Source organism: Myotis myotis, unplaced genomic scaffold (assembly GCF_014108235.1).
Source record: "Myotis myotis isolate mMyoMyo1 unplaced genomic scaffold, mMyoMyo1.p scaffold_m19_p_11, whole genome shotgun sequence".
NCBI lineage: Eukaryota > Metazoa > Chordata > Mammalia > Chiroptera > Vespertilionidae > Myotis > Myotis myotis.
The window spans coordinates 17,973,767-17,990,607 of record NW_023416315.1 but is presented as its reverse complement, the minus strand read 5'-3'; positions in this window follow the sequence as shown (position 1 = coordinate 17,990,607).

Genomic DNA, 16,841 nt, shown 5'->3' with positions numbered 1-16,841 from the left:
TGCAGCACGTGGAGTGTGGGCAGCTGAGGTGCTGGTGAACAGGAAGGAGGTGAGGTTTGGTCAGCATGAGAAGGTGGAAGGTGCCTGAGAATGGAGGGAAGTTTGTTCAAAGCAATTTTAAGATTCCAAAGTGTGAAATGAGAGAAAAATTTGTAATGGACACACACAATAGTATGGGGATTTCAAAAAGTTATCAGAAAATAGCAGATTAATAAAAATTAAGAGACAAATGGGACTTCTGGGTAGATAAATGATTGATGGGGGATCAATGTCTTGATACAGTTCAGGAACTGTATTTAATGGTGACCTCAGAGATATTTTTAAGTCCAAAAGCCTTCACAAGAAAATCTTAAAGGTATTATGACCCTGGCGACTATCCTACCCCTGATTAAAAAGTGAATACATAAAGAAAGATGAGGGGAAATTACTCTTTAAAAAAATCAACTGGCTTTCTTTCCTCCTTCGGAAGTGATGATGTTAACAGAACCCACCAGTAGGTTGCTGAACGATTTAGAATCGTTCCTGAACCCTTCCTCTTCAATATGCACATAGAGGTTGACAATTTAAGTAACAGAATTTGAGCCTTGAAGCCAGAATAATTTTATATTCAAACATTTCTAGGATCACATTTTCGTAGCTGGAAAAAAACCCTCACAGCAAGCAAGGCAGAGCGCATGGCAGAAGGTCAAGGGGTGGAATGGAACTGCTTTGCCTCGGGCAGTCATGAATTTGCTCCGTGAAGCCAAGCAGAGCACTCTGGCTGAAACACACATTCATTTGTTGGTAGTGTTTTTATTTCTGTTTCTTCTTCTGACCTTCACATAATTCATTTAAAAAAGGAATACCTCAAAAGTAGGTCAGTTCCAATCCCCATAGAATGGAATATACATTTAAATGTTTCTCAGTGGCTAGGAGACAGAAATAGTAGATTACTGAGGTTAAAAGAATTTATACCTCTCCTGATTGTTGAACTATAAGCTTCACCGTTTCCTTGATCTCACTTTATGTTGGGATTTAAGATTCCTGAGACCTTGAGAATAGAGATTTTCTTACCCCACCCCAAGATTTCTATTATTCCCTCTTGATGATGTGGTTCAACCACTGCCCCTTTAGCTGCTGGAAACTTTATTATACAGTAAAATAAAATCTAGCTTCTTCATTTTTTACTGATTTTCAGTTTGGAAACAGAGAGAAATATTTTCAGTTGAATACATTCTTTCTCTCTCCTATCCTCTGTTCTGTGAATTCTAAAGAACTCCCAGTTCCCTAAGTCCCATCTTCACCTGTTCTACAAACCCTCCTAATTTTTTCAAAGTTTAACTATCTATTTTTAATTGCCTCTCAGATTAATGACAAATAACCGGAAGCAATGGCTATGTCAAATTTTCCTCAACCATAGAAGATATGATGGTTCCTTGTTCCCTCTCATAATGGTAGCCTAATGTTTTATTTATTTATTTAGAGTTCTACTGAACTGGTTCTCAGCAGTGGGCATGACAATCACCTGGAGGGCTGGTTAACACCCAAATTGCTGAGCCCCATCCACAGGGCTCCTGATTCCTTAGGTCTGGGTTGGGGCCCGAGGTTTGGTATTTCTGACAAGTTTCCAGGTAATGAGGATGCTGCAATTAGGGACCACACTTGGAGAGCCTCTGGTCTAATGCTTTATACCTCCATTTATTACAAGGAATAGTCCACGTGTGTGATGTACCTTCTCTGTGCAATCATATTTAATGCCCATTTTACACATGATGACATGGAAGCTAAGAGAGATTAAGGAATATATCCAAGGTCAGAGAAACAGGAGAGGCATAATCCAGATTCAAATGAAATTCAGAAATCATCCTATGTAAATACCTACTGTTTGACAGGCACACAGTTAAACATCAAAGCATTTCTATTTGTGTTTAAAAAAAAACCACACACACAATATAGAAGATGAGAAAACATTACTTAACATTTTCTTCTCCGCCCCTGTTATCCAGCTCCACACTCCAAAATAGAGATAACTAGCATTACCTCCTCAGATTAATAAGAATTTACCAGCTTTAAAGTAATAACTAACAAATAATTGTTCAGAAACTTCTGGAAATGTGGAAATACTAATTTATTATATATATATATTTTTAAATCAGAAAGCTCTCTTTAGGGCAGTAAACTGCTTTTTAAAAAAAAAAAAAAAAAAGTGAAAGCAAACAAGACCTAGTATACAATTTCAGCTAAAGATAGTCTTCACTAGCCTGCAATTATGCTAACACGGACTTGAAGTCAAGGTTATCTGCAGTGAATATAATTCACCTGCTGATAGTCAACAATTAAACATTTTATGATTACTGTTTTATAGGCAAGCAAACAAGAAAAAGCAGACTTCCCCATGAGAGTACAATAGGTCAGAAGCAGGTTAGAAAAACAGTTCTCTGACTTCCCCTAACTTGGATTAGTGAGTTCAACAGGGTGAGTGTATTGGAGTATTACGAAAAACCCCCCACAAACTCAAAGGCTGATACTCTGCCTATTTTCAAAGAAAAGGGGGACAAAATGTATATTGGGTAAAAATTCATTTTTAAATTCTATTTTACTGTCAAGTTATACTGACTACATTTAATAAATATGGCTTTTTGGAAGTTTAATAAGGCAATGATGATACACAGAAAAAATAACATCATTTTGAGGAGGGCTTTTCATATACATACTAAAATTTTTTATGCATGAAAGTAAGAAGTCAAAATGATCTTAAGGTTTTGAGCTTGGCACCTGGGAGAGGTATACTGGGATTCATGTATGTCAGGAGGAATGAATGATTTGGAGAAAAAAATGTGTTTGATTTTAGATAAGTCTAATTGAATAATGCTGTGTGTATCTTACAGGCAGTGGGAGTGGTGATAGAGTTTGGAAAGAGTTCATAGATAAAAGAAACACAGTGGCAAAAAGTTGAAATAAGAGAATAATGGAGACATCTGGAAGAGAAGGTGTAAAGAAAATAGAAGTCCTGCCCTTGGCCAGTGTGGGCTGAGCATCATCCTGTGCACCGAAAAGACACTGGTTCAATTCCCAGTCAGGGCACATGCCCAGCTTTTGGGTTTAGTCCTCCATTGGGGTGCATACAAGAGGCAACCCATCCATGTCTGTCTGTCTATCTATCATCTATCTATCTATCTATCTATCTATCTATCTATCTATCTATCTATCTATCTATCATCTATCTATCTATCTATCTATCTATCTATCTATCTATCTATCTATCTATCTATCTATCTATCTATCTATCTATCATCTATCTATCATCTCTATTTCCCTTCCTATCTCTAAAAAAAATCAACAAAACATATTAAGAATAAAGAAAAGAGAAGGCCTAGGACAGATTCCATAGTTAAGAGGAGGAGAATGAGGACTTGGGAAGAACTGCTAGAGACAAAAAAGGAGGAAAACCCAGTAATACACAGGAGACAGGAGAGAAGATGGTTTCACAAACCGGAAATTATATATTTCCTAGCTGTCACAAAATTGATCTGTGGTTATGTTTTGGGTCACTTAGCAAGAATTTGATGCTAATAAAGCAGAAAAATGTAATTTTGGAGGGCATAACTCCCCATTCCTGAAGTGTGGGTTGTTCATAGTGACTTCCCCCCAAAAGTATACAATAGAAAAGAGGGAAAGCAGGGAGTGTAACTTTATAATGGTGGAGAATCTTGATCAACACCACTTCAGCCAGGTGATCACAGTCAACGTCAACAGTCATGAATCATATAAATAGGAAGTACCCTTGATATGTTGTAATGAAAATGTAATTTACAGCCTTCCTCCATAAATCTACAACCCCAGTCTAATCGTGAGAAAAATCATCAGACAAATCCCAGCTGAGGGACAGTCCATGAAATACCTGAAGAGTAACTAATTCTCAAAAACAGGCAGGGCCATCAAAAAGAAAAAAACCTGAGAAACTGTCCCAGCAAAAAAGAGTTTAAAAAGACATGATGACTAAGTGCAATGTAGTGCCCTAGATGGGATCCTGAGACTTTTGGAAAGGACATTAGGTCAGAACTAAGGAAATCTGAATAAATTATGGACTTAGGTAATATTACCATACCAATATCAGTTCATCAATTATAAAAATGCACCATACTCACTGAGATGTGAATAAGGAAAACTGGTGCAGAGGTGAGTACATGCAAATTCTCTGTGCTATCTGCTGAATTGTTCTGTAAATCTAAAACTATTTAAAAAATACAGTCTATCAATTTAAAATTTTAACTTTTCTAAGATGTCACTAATAATTGTCACTAATAATGTCATTGAAAATGTAAAGTACATAGTAAAAATTTAACAAAGATACTTATAGACATTTAATCTACTGGAAGATGTTTTAAAAAACTAAAATATATCAAAATATACCATGAACAATGAATCCAGAGACTCAATATTGTAGGGATATCAATTCCTCCCAAATTGATCAATACTTTGATCAGTGTCCATTAATACCCCAAATATTATCTTTGTGAAATTTGAAAAGTTAAGTCAAAAAAGTGTAAATTGAAGTACAAAGCATAGGTAAGATAATCTTAAGGGAGATCTAAATCTGCGAATAATTACCCTATAAAATATCACGAAGCATTATAAAGCTATAGTAATTAAGATAATCTGGTGTTGATTAAGGATAAACCACCTGAACAGTCCTCTCCTCCATTCCCCAACAGAAAGTCCACGCATATTTGGAAATTTTATATATAATAGAATTGGCAATATAGGTCAGTGGAGAGGATAGAGTTTTCAATAAATGGTTCTGAGACTACTATTTAATGTTATGAGATCACAACTACAACTTTTCCCTCATGTAATATTTAAAAAATTAGTTGTATAAGATTTAAAGGTAAAATATAATCTATAAACTTTCACTAGATAATATAGAAGATTATCTTTTTTTAAAAAAATATGTTTTATTGGTTTTCTATAGAGAAGAAGGGAGAGGGATAGAGAGTTAGAAACATCAATGAGAGAGAAACATCTATCAGCTGCTTCCTGCACACCCCCCACTGGGGATGTGCCCGCAACCAAGGCACATGCCCCTGACCGGAATCAAACCCGGGACCCTCCAGTCCGCAGGCCGACGCTCTATCCACTGAGCCAAACCGGTCAGGGCAGAAGATTATCTTTATGTTGTCAGTTAGGGAAGGCTATTTTAAATTATAAGACACAAAGTTACATACACATAGAAAATGATTAATAAAGTCTTACAGTACCAAAAGTTACCATAAAGAAAGTAAAACACAAGCCCCAAACTAGGAAAATATGGGGTGGTATCCAAAATATATAAAGAAATCCTGTAAGTCTATTAAAAACATACACAATCCAATAGAAAATGTGGCAAAATCATGTAAAGGCACATCACAGAAGAGGAATCATAAACAGCAAATAAATGCATGTAATTATGGTCAACCTCAAAATCAATCAGAGAAATGAAAATTAAAATCACCATGAAAATACATTTTCATACTCAAAGAAATGACAAATATAAAAATGTCACATATTGGGTAAGATTTGAAGAAAATGGAACTTTTATAAAATGATGATAGGATTGCCAATTGCTTTAAGCATTTTAAAAAACACATTGCCTTCCTAGCTGGTTTGGCTCAGTGGATAGAGCATTGGCCTGTGGACTAAAGGGGCTGGGTTCCATTCTAGTCAAGGGCATGTACCTGGGTTGCAAATTCCATCCTGGCCCAGGTCCTGGTTGGGGCACGTGCAGGAGGCAACCAATCGATGTGTTTCTCTCACATCACTATTTCTCTGTCTTTCCCTCTCTCTTCCACTCTCTCTAAAAATCAATGGAAAAACATCCTCAGGTGAAGATTACAATAATAACAACAACAACAACAACAATAATAATAATAATAATAAATAAAAAACAAATTGCCCCTCACTAATAAAGCTGAACCTGTAAAACAGTAATTCAATATGCGAGTATTTACCCTAGAGAACTTCAGTACATGTGCACTTAGACAAAAGTACTCCTGATAGGATTGAATATTTATGGAAACAAAACAAAATGGAGATTAGCAAAATAATCAGTCAATAAATGGTGGTATATTCATACTGTATTGATATAAGACAACAGTCAACATGAATATATTGCATCCTTAAACAACAATAAGGACGAATTTCTGCAACATAATGTCTAATAAACTTAAAAGGCAAATCATAAATGGTCTCATGCAATATAATTTCTATTTAGACCCAAGAAAATGAATGTTAAACACAAAATCTATTATTTAATTTTCTCTGAGAAGACAGGAAAGGGAATGGAATTCAGGAGGATTACCAAGGAGATTTCAAAGGGAATGAACCATTTTCTTAAACCACGTGTTGGATAGGATGTGCATTTGAATCATCATTTCTAATACATTATTCATTTTTTACATATATTTTTAGTTTACTTCATATTTAAAAGATTGTTTTAAAACAATCAATGTCACACACAGCCCACACAGTTGGAACAAAGTCATTTCTACATAATAACTATAAATCACCACACAGTAAACTTAAATAGATTGGATTATTTCTTTATTTTTACCCATTTTTCTGACAACATAATAGGAACACAAAAATAAAAAACCCCACAAAGTTCCAGTTGTTTCAAATATCAGTCACTTGATATATTTCTGAACCCTAAGGATGATAAGCAAGACCAGAGAACTGAAGTGGGTATGAGAGGAATGTAGAAAGAGGATGAGTTTTCTCAGGCATTTGGACAAGTTTTGCTGTTACATAGAGTATCACTTACATCACTTGATCAACTGCAAGGCTCAGCAAATCTGATTATTCTTTTTACTAGCTAATCAAGATTAGACTTCCATTAATTAGAAAACTATCTTTGCTTCTAAAAGAAATTTAAACATGACAGAAGTGATTGACACTAGAAATTTAAGATCATTAACAAGGGCCAGTACAGATGTGGCCTAAGTGCTTGTTTTCAAAATAGTATAGACTTGGAGCTATAGGCTTGTTTGAGATGTTCTACTTCTACCCTCCTTTTGCAGGGGTCACACTGAATCAGAATCTGCTGTTGAGGAAGAAAGCGGTACTGTCGAAGGATCCTACTCCTCTGACTTGTATGGTGACTGAGCTTTACCGTACATCTTCGAAGCACACTGTGACGACTGGCCAAAGACAGATTCCCCCACCTGCTGGGAGCCGGTCCATCCTTGCTGCTTGACACAGTCGCTGCAGGGAAAAAACATCTGTGCAGCATATGTTTCAAGGGACCTGGCGTATATGGCATACTGTTCTTAATATGTTTGCTCACCTTCTTGGCGCTATGTGCTTTAACCAAGGTCACCTCTCGGAGAAAGGTTGTTTCCCCAGGTAGGGATTTTCCCCTGAAGTTAGGGAGGGAATAAAACCTCTTAACTAAGTGCCAGGCAGGTAGTTAATCACTTTAACTACGAACAATCATGCTTAAGCTACATAATCTTTACTCCCTGGAATGGAGATAAGAAACGCCCTAACCTTTGGAATAGAGATTGTTAGGATTGGAATCAATTGGTATAAATACAGATGTAACAAGACAACAGGACACAGAACCTAGAGACAGAAACTGGCTACAGAACCTGGATAGAACATGGCAAGAGAACATGGCAAGAGAACATGACTAGAACCTGGTGACCGAACCTAGACCAGCTGTGGGCAAACTACGGCCCACGGGCCAGATCCGGCCTGTTCGGCTGTTCTATCCGGCCCGCGGAGCCGAAAGAGTGGAGGGTTCTCTTGCTCTCCCCTCTGCTCCTTCACCAGCAGCAGTGCTAACATGGCAACGTCGGGAAACACTGCCGCAGCTCCTTCTTCTGAGTCCAGTTTAAGAACCCATTGTGGCCCTCGAGTCAAAAAGTTTGCCCACCCCTGACCTAGACCGAACCTGGCTGGAGAACCTGGAGAACCTAGCGAGAGAACATGGACACAGAACCTGGCTGGAGATCCTGACCAGAACTTGGCTAGAGATCCTGGCTAGGCTGCTGATCAACTGAATGCTGTCTCTGTGTCATTCCTTCTTCACCGACTCCGTCCACACCTTTGGAGACCCCTGGACCTGCTGGGGTTGGACCCCAGCACCTGCCTTTCATTAAGAGCAGAAAAGTGTTGGTATATCTTAAAAGCAGGATTCTTTATGAAATTTTAATGTGCTTGCTAGAACCAGAAAACAATGGAAGAGCAATTATTTCCCAGAGAAAAAGTTATTCAATTCAGCAGGAGAGTAAGCAATTACTATTATAAACACAGCATTCTTTAAGGCCCTATAATGCTATTCTACCAAAAGCACTTAGAGCTGAATTCTGAACCACATAAATGTTTCAGAGTGCTTATTATCATCGCTGAGGTATAAGGTAAAAACTGAAGGATCATAACAGGCAGAAATTAATGAAGATCATTATAGATTTTAGCTTTTAATTTGATGCATGGTTCTTCAGAGACAAAAAAAAATTTATAAGGTATTATATAGGCCCTTGGTCATGATTTATGATTCATGTTATGGCTGCTCTAGTTAAACCTATTGACTTGGTAAGCATTTGGCATCATTGTAGCTTTGCAGTAGCATAAAAAAGTGATTGCTCATGTCTTATGAATGTTGGATTATGTAACAAGTGAATATATTATTAGAACATAATGATGAATTTCAATGTCACTTGAAAATTCAGCTTATAAAACTATAAAGCTGAAAGTTGAAGAAAATATGTTGACTTTCTTAGAGGAATATGAAAAAGTAAATTATTCTTATAAAATCTATTATTATTATTGACAGTATTAAGCCTTGTCCTTGCCACAAGTAATACATTTATTAGTATGGTTTAATTTACGACAGCATATCTCAAGTAAATGTATAATTTACTCAGAATCTTATCCAACAACATCTAAGATAGAAGCAGAAAAGGTTTTCCTAGTAGAGACCTAGCACATGAAATCATAATACATTTTCCACTCTTCTAAATAACTCCCAGAGTTCTTTAAATAGAAAATTCTTTAATTTTTTCTTCACAGAAATTAGTCTGAGGTGGGATTAAGAATATTAGAATCTTGTCTCAGCTTTGCTACATTATTTGGGATAGTCACTTTGCCTCCATTGGCCTGTTTCAATCTTCTGATTTGTAAACTGGAAAGAATGAATTTATTTTTTCAAAACTGGCTTCCATCAGCATCAGCAATATCTAAGGAGTTTTTTTTTTAAACCCTGATCTTCAGGATTTAATGGGTTAAGATAAGTCCTAGAGATCTGCATTCTTTTTAAAAATTTCCACAGGTAAAGCTGTTCCATAAACAGGTTTATAAATAAGCCACAAAATTTCAAAGGTCCTTTTTTTTTGATTCTGTGATTCAATAAAATATACTTGTTGGTGAAAGTTATAATTCAGAGAACACTCATTTTAGAATTATAAGAGACTTTGATTACAATTGAATTAACCTTAACATTGAATCTATGTTGAAAGAATGTTTTAAAAATCAAGGAATGTTCAGTTCTGATATAGGTCAAGATCATTATTACTATTAAGTACTATAGATACACACATAGGGCCATGCTTATGATATAAAAGTTTTAATCCACATGTGACCTAAAGAGATAAAACCATTTGCTACATAATTTTATAGGTTCAATCTCACTTTATAAAGACCCATTTTATTTTATTGCTACAAAATGTATTTTATGAACATTTCCTAAAACATAAGATTTTCAGTGATCTTCTAGGTTATAAATTGGCTTTCATGGGAATGGCCCCCTTGTCCCTCTTGGTTCAGGGTTCAGGCTCTGGAAGAGGGGCCACACACAAATGAGCGAAACGAGACAAGAAATAATGATTTGGAAATTGGGGGGCCAGGCGAGAGCCCATCCCAAGAGGATGGACTCAGCTTGTGCTCAGGCCTTGCCATCCTTTTATTGAGTTTGGGATACACCAATAGCCCTTAGGCAATTTCCAGGAACAGGCAGACTATCCTGTCAGTAAGGATTTACATGACTATCTGGTGGGGATGTTGCTTCAGCTACCATTGTCTGGACTAACCAGTGGTGCACAGCCCTGACCTTTGCCAGGGCTTCAAGGGTCACCAGCATTCTGGGCTCCTTGTCCACATCTCTCTGCTAGAGAAGACAATAGGTGGCTTCCCACACTTTCCCATGTCCCTACCCACCCAAGCCATATGAATTTAGCTGAAAAACTTATCTTTATTTTTTTTCTAAATCAATACATGGCTTTTATTGCATATATATAAATTATTGATTTCAGAGAGGCAGGGAGAGATAGAAACATCAATGAAGCGAATCATTGATCAGTTGCCTCCTGCACCCACACTCAGGGGCATATGTCTACCGAGGATTGAACTGTGACCTCCTGGTTCATAGGTCTACACTCAACCACTGAGCCACTGCAATGAGGCATATTGCATCTTTAAAATATAACAAATAAGTCTGAGGAATCCTCTGGTATCTTGCTGTTGCTATAGCTGGACAATTTATTCATCAGCCTGCTGAACTGTTTCTTTTTCAGAAACATAGATATCACCCCAAATTTTTATAATATTCTTGTTTATAACTGTTGTGGCTTGCTGAATCAAAGCAACTGAATTTGATTCAAGTTCAATGTCATTTCCTTCATGAATTAACTGATTTTTATGAGATACTGAACAAGAGATACTGAACAAGCATTGCCTGACCTCATCCAATCCCTGCAGATTTATTTTTCATCCAAGAAATTTCTTATTCACAATGCCCAGAAATATCTGTTGAATTCTCCTAAAAGCAATGTTGTATCATTCACATACATTTTATAGGAAAATTAAAATTTAATTTTCACATCATGCAGTGTCACGCCACTGGATGGATTTTTAGATGTGGGTCATGATAGGACTTTTAGATGTGGGTCACGCATCCATAGTAACTGGGAGTCCACATGAAAGTCCTGCCAGAGGCTGGCGTCCGCACAGACAAAGACCAGTGGAAACATCTGAGCTACGTTGTTCTTGGTTCCTTTATCCGCACGGTAGCAGAGCAGTGCAATAGCTGTGTTGGAAGCCTACTTCATATAAAATGTTGGCCTAAGAGATCCACCTTTAAAGCTTCTTAAAAGTAAAGAAGCAGCAAGATTTAATAAAGCCAATAAGTCTTTGCTTTTGTTAATTCTCCTTGCCAATTGTCTCATTTTTCTCCTTAAAGTTTTCATTATGTTTTATAACATTTAGTTAAAATTTTATTTATACTTAATCACTCTCTGAATATTGTATAAATGAGAGTGGGTATTGTCTGGGACTACAATTTACCTGAGAAGTGGCATCTCTAGGACCTAACATGTTGGTGGTGGCAGTGGTGACTGGGAAAGACCCTGAAAGTGTGTGTGTGTGGTGGGGAAGGGGCGTGGAGATGGGGAAAGGGGGGCGTGAAACTGAAGAAAAAGTGTCATACCTGGATGCTTTTTCTGAAGATTCCAATGTGGTGCAAAATTTTGGGAATTCTGTGTTTTTCTTTGTTTTAACAAGAAACAATTATTTAGGCAACAGTTATTTTAAGACAGGAGAAAAACTACCAGAGAGTTAAATAGAAGAATTAAAAGAAAAGAAAAAAGAAGAAGAAAGAAAGAGAGAAAAGGAAACATAATTATATAGCTGACTTGAATTTTAGAAGGATCTCCGTAGGTGGGGGTAGATGGGTGGGGAGAGATTAACCAAAAAATTTATATACATATATGCATGACCCTTGGACACAGACAATGGTGTGGTGAAGGCCTGGGGCAATGGTCAGGTGCAGGTTAGAAGGAGTCAATAGAAGGAAAAAAGGGGACATTTGTAATACTTTCAACAATAAATATAAATTTTTTTAAAAAATCACCCTAGAGGCAGTATGAAGAATGAATTAGAGAAGGGTGAGGATTAAAGGACAGAGATTTTGTGATTAAATTTACTATTGCCCTAAGTCAATGATGGTGAGAGTGGAAAGCATGGATTGGAAAGATTTTTAAGGCAATACTAGCCATATACTTGAGGTATGAAAGAGGCTTTTCTAAGTTTCTAGCTTGGGAAAATGAGTAGATGATGGTTCAATTGACTAAAAGAAAAATATTGAAGAAGCTAGTGGGGGGGGGGTTTACTGAGGTGCTCTGTTTTTGATAAAGCAAAGTTTGAATTGCCTACAGCACATCCTTGTGGAAGCATTTAATGGTCAATTTCTTATGTAATCAATTAATTGGTGAAAGAGAGAGAGAGAGAGAGAGAGAGAGAGAGAGAGAGAGAGAGAGAGATGAGCAAGTGAGCTATGGGGAAAACATGGGTTGGAGACAGGTTTGGGAGTCATCAGCATAGGTAAATGCAGTGGTCAATATTTTTAACCAAGCAAGAGATGGACTGTAAAAGTTCTGCTGGAGTTGACAACAGTAAATTGTTGACAGCGGTAATTGTAGACCTTAGTGAAAAACATATCCACTTAATAATGAAGAGAAAAAATTTTAATGTCAGAGTGAAGAGTACATTAAAAGTGAAGAACCGAAGAGAACAAATAGAGGCCACTCTAAGGAAATCTGATTGAAAAGAAAGGAAAGTTGGATCAAACTGGTTTGATTCAGGAATCTTGCATATATGAATAGCCTGAAGGGAAAATCATAGCGGTTATGATTTTAAGACAGAGAGGAAAAAGAATAAAATATGTGGCAATATCTACAATGAAAAAGGAAGGGAGGACATTCAAACTATGAAAAATACAGTAATTTGGACAGGAGGAGAGAGATCTCTTTCAGTGAGGAATAACTAAAAAAGACTAGAATAGGAACAGATTCCAGAAAATTTATTTAGAGATAGAGAGAGGGACAGAAAATTTAAGTATTACAAAGATCATGATTCTTTTTAAATTACATTCTAATTTGTATTATTAAAATAATATATGTTAATAGTAAAAAAATGTAAAATACTAAATATTTTTTTAAAAAAACGAATACAGCACTCCTATGGACATAAATAAAGTCATCCCTTCCCCTTCTTTCCTCCTGCAAGTAGGCCCATGTTAGTACATTTTCATGCACTGGGATGATGACAAATGTTAATTATCCTTTAGGCTTCATCTCAGTCATTTCTTTCATCTTTTAATCCTGAGCTGTTTATTCTAACTCTTCAGTGTTTCTCAAAAAGTCATCATCTGCATCACTGATTTTTTTACATCTTCCAAACTCCTCCCCGAAATATCATATTTCTTTCACTAGACTTAAGTCACAGGAAGGCAAGAGCCGCATTCCACCTATTGTTAGGGCTCCACAACACAGATACAGAGCTTTAAACATTGTACATCAGGACAGTTGAGCAGAACATTCTGTGATGATGCTATTTCTCTACACTGTCTAATACAGCTTCTGGCTGCCGGGGCTAGCAAGCACTTGAAACGTGAAACTAAAGCACATTCTTAATTTTAATTAAAATTAACATTTGGATGGTGGCTACCATATTGAACAGCTCAGCTGTAGATAACTAATATAGTGTTTAACTAAATTATCATGTTTTCTTTTTAAATTTGTTTTCCAAGGCTTACAGTAGGTTAGAGGGAGCAAACTAAAAGAGAGATGACAAAGAATTGAGAAAAAGTTAAATCAGCAAAGGAACTCAAAAAAAAGCCCTATTCTCAAATAGTATATGGTCCAATAATCCTAATCTCTCAACTGATATTCACAATAATGATCCTAAATCATCTAAGGAATGGATGAGTTCCAGGAACCTTGTATAAGCTCAATCAAATTTAATTTTCAGAACAACTCCAGGAGATATAATATTATCCCTAGATCTCAATTAAAAACAGATTTATAAACTTAAGCAATTTTCTAAAAAAAAAAACAAAACAAAACAAAATGCTAAAAGTAGAATTCTAACCCCAGTCATCTCAAAATCTCGTGATCTTGGCTCTCAACATGATAACTAATACCTAAATAATATTCACCACAATCCACACTCTAAGAAAATACACAAAAAATATTTTAGAAAATTTTCTCAATAAAAAGTTAAATCTTGAAGCAAATCATTGTAGTATGTAAAGGGATAAATCTTTAGCTAATTAAAGTTACTTGTTCTCCAAATGCCTCCGTGGTCTAATGATTCTGGATAGACAAGGTGACACCATACTTATTTTAGTAAGTCAGTACAGATGTAGTAAAATACCAAAATCCTGAAAGTTCTTATATGGGATACATTAAATTTTTTTTTTAAATTTTGTTTTATTGCTTAAAGTATTACAAAGAGTATTACATTTGTCTCCTTTTTTCCCCCCTTGACATTAAATTCTTTTTAAATATATTATTTCCTCAAATTTGCTACATCTTAATAGAAAAACCAAATCAATGCATTGCAGATATATTAAGAAATTCTTTTCTAATACCTCCAAAGAAGAAAATTATAAAACTTATTCTTACCTTTTGTTTGTTGTAAGTGTATGGTATATTTCTGTTGATCTTCACAGCAAACTTCTCCACAATTTTTAAAATTGTTTAGGTCACAAATAATGCATTAAATTGTATAAATTTGTCTTATATTTTCAATGCATTCTTAATCTGTAATAAAGAAATAGGAATATTTTTTAATGTCTTCTAAGACCCAAAGAAATGTGATGTCTTTAAAATCTGGTGCTATGGGCAAAAGGATATACTTGCTGCTTCCCGATATCTATAAATAAGCAAGGGTTTCTTAAAAAGCCCATGAAATAAATCTTTTTTATTTGTTTTCTAATTTTTTAAAAGTTACCTTTGCTAGGAATGGAACCTAATTATTTGATGATTTAAATGTTTTTCAAATATTTTATCATATTTTCATACAATAATTCTTATTTGCCTTCAATAGCCTTTCTCATTCTTTTTAGTTACTTTCCATATTCTCCTGAATTATAACTGTGTATTCTATTCTGGATGAATACTCTCATTTTTCTCTAAAACGTGGCTGGTAAACAAAACCCTGTAAGAGAATACATATGAGGAAAGCTCAGACCTCTTTCATCTTGGCTTTTCTTGTAAAGTTATCCTTGGCTTTACTAAACTGTGGGTTGTCGTGCCTGTTATTGTCTTAGCTAAACATAGACTCTAATTTAGATAATCACAGGATGAAACCCAAAGTGACATACTGTTTCAAATAAAATACCGATACCCCTTCATATACACAATGATGACAGGGACAAACTGTATTTAGCAGTCAACCAGTCATCGCGGGACTGGACTCTGCTGTCTCACTTGTCAGTGTAAACACACCCAGAGAGAAGCAAATCAGCAGGAAAACAACAAAACCTTCTGCTTTTTGTGTTTCCTCAATCAAAAATATCTTATTAGGAAAAAAATTATTTTACTAAATGCAAAATTTAATCAAGAATGTGTGACATAACCTAGCTGGTGTGGCTCAGTGGTTGAGTGTTGACCTGTGAACCAGGAGGTCACGGTTGGATTTTTGGTTGGGGCACATGCCGGGTTGTGCTTGATCCCCCAAAGGGGGAGTGCAGGAGGCAGCCAATTGGTGGTTCTTTCACATCATTGATTTTTCTGTCCTCTCTAAGATCAACTTTATATACATATATATGTGTGACATATATTTTATCTAGAAGTATCATGCTGTATAATTAGCATTCTCTGTCCCAACTCAAAAGGATTGATTCAACTCACATTTATTGAATATTTTCTTTAGATAAAAGTTTTGTGTAAATGACTTGTTATAATAAAGCATGCTATATACTAGGTCCCATTCTTGCTTTAATGATAAAGAACCAAAAAATCTAAACACCCATGGCTTGCAGCAATCTTTTGCAAATGGAAAAACCCCTAGATAATTGCCCACACAATCTACACATTAATTAGGAATAAATAAGGCATATAAAAATAGTTTCCATAGGTTTTGTCATTGCAATTACATAGGCAACATTTTTATCATAAGTTTATACTAAAGGGCTAAAAATTTAAGGCGTGGGGAGTAATTCCAAATAAGTCACTGAACAACGAGGCAAAAACTGACCTTTACCTTTTTTACAAAGTGATTTTTCTGGCTCACTAGTTATTAAGCTGCTAGGTAATCTTACACTGAGTCATTAGTCAACCGTAGATGTTCATAAAAAACCCTGGGGAATACAGAAATGTAAATTTAAAAAAACTCAATTGATGGTGTTGAGCACAGCATTAGATGGTATGTGCTCTAAAATGTACGCTAACAGTGAATAGTGTAGGTGCCTTGCCTAGAACCCCGTTGCCTGCTGATGCACTTATCTCCCCGCTGCTTTGAGAATTGACTGTTAGTGCATCACAGCTGCCAGTTCCTTGGAAAACTGCCCTCCAACCAAGATTGAGTGCCATAGGGTACAAACTGCTCCCCCTTTGCTTCAAGTATGGACAAGCCGGTTCGATTTGTGCTCCTGAGAGCCCCCCTGCAGTTTCAGGAAAGTAACACTCCAGTTGAGATCCCATCCTTGCTCAGCCTTTTCCCTTTGTCCTTTTCTGTTTTTCTCACTCCTGTAGCCCAAAGATTACTTTGCAAATAAATCACGTTCACTAAATCCCCACCCCAAGTTCTGTTTCCAAGGAGCTTTCACCTACGATACATAGATATCATGACAACGTCAAAACTGGCTGTTAAATAAAATTGAAGAGATGGTATGAAGGGAGAGTGGGAAAATGATTGCATTAGTAAGATTTTTAAATGAAGCTACAGCATTGGGCATAACCTACAACTTCAACTTGCCATTTATTTTCTATGCATTTGAGAGTCATTTATTTTTAAAATGGAGACTGTAATCTCACAATCCAGTGTACAGTTGCAATGTTTTATTTATATATTGGAAGAGTTGGGGGGAGGGAAGGTTATTTCCTAAC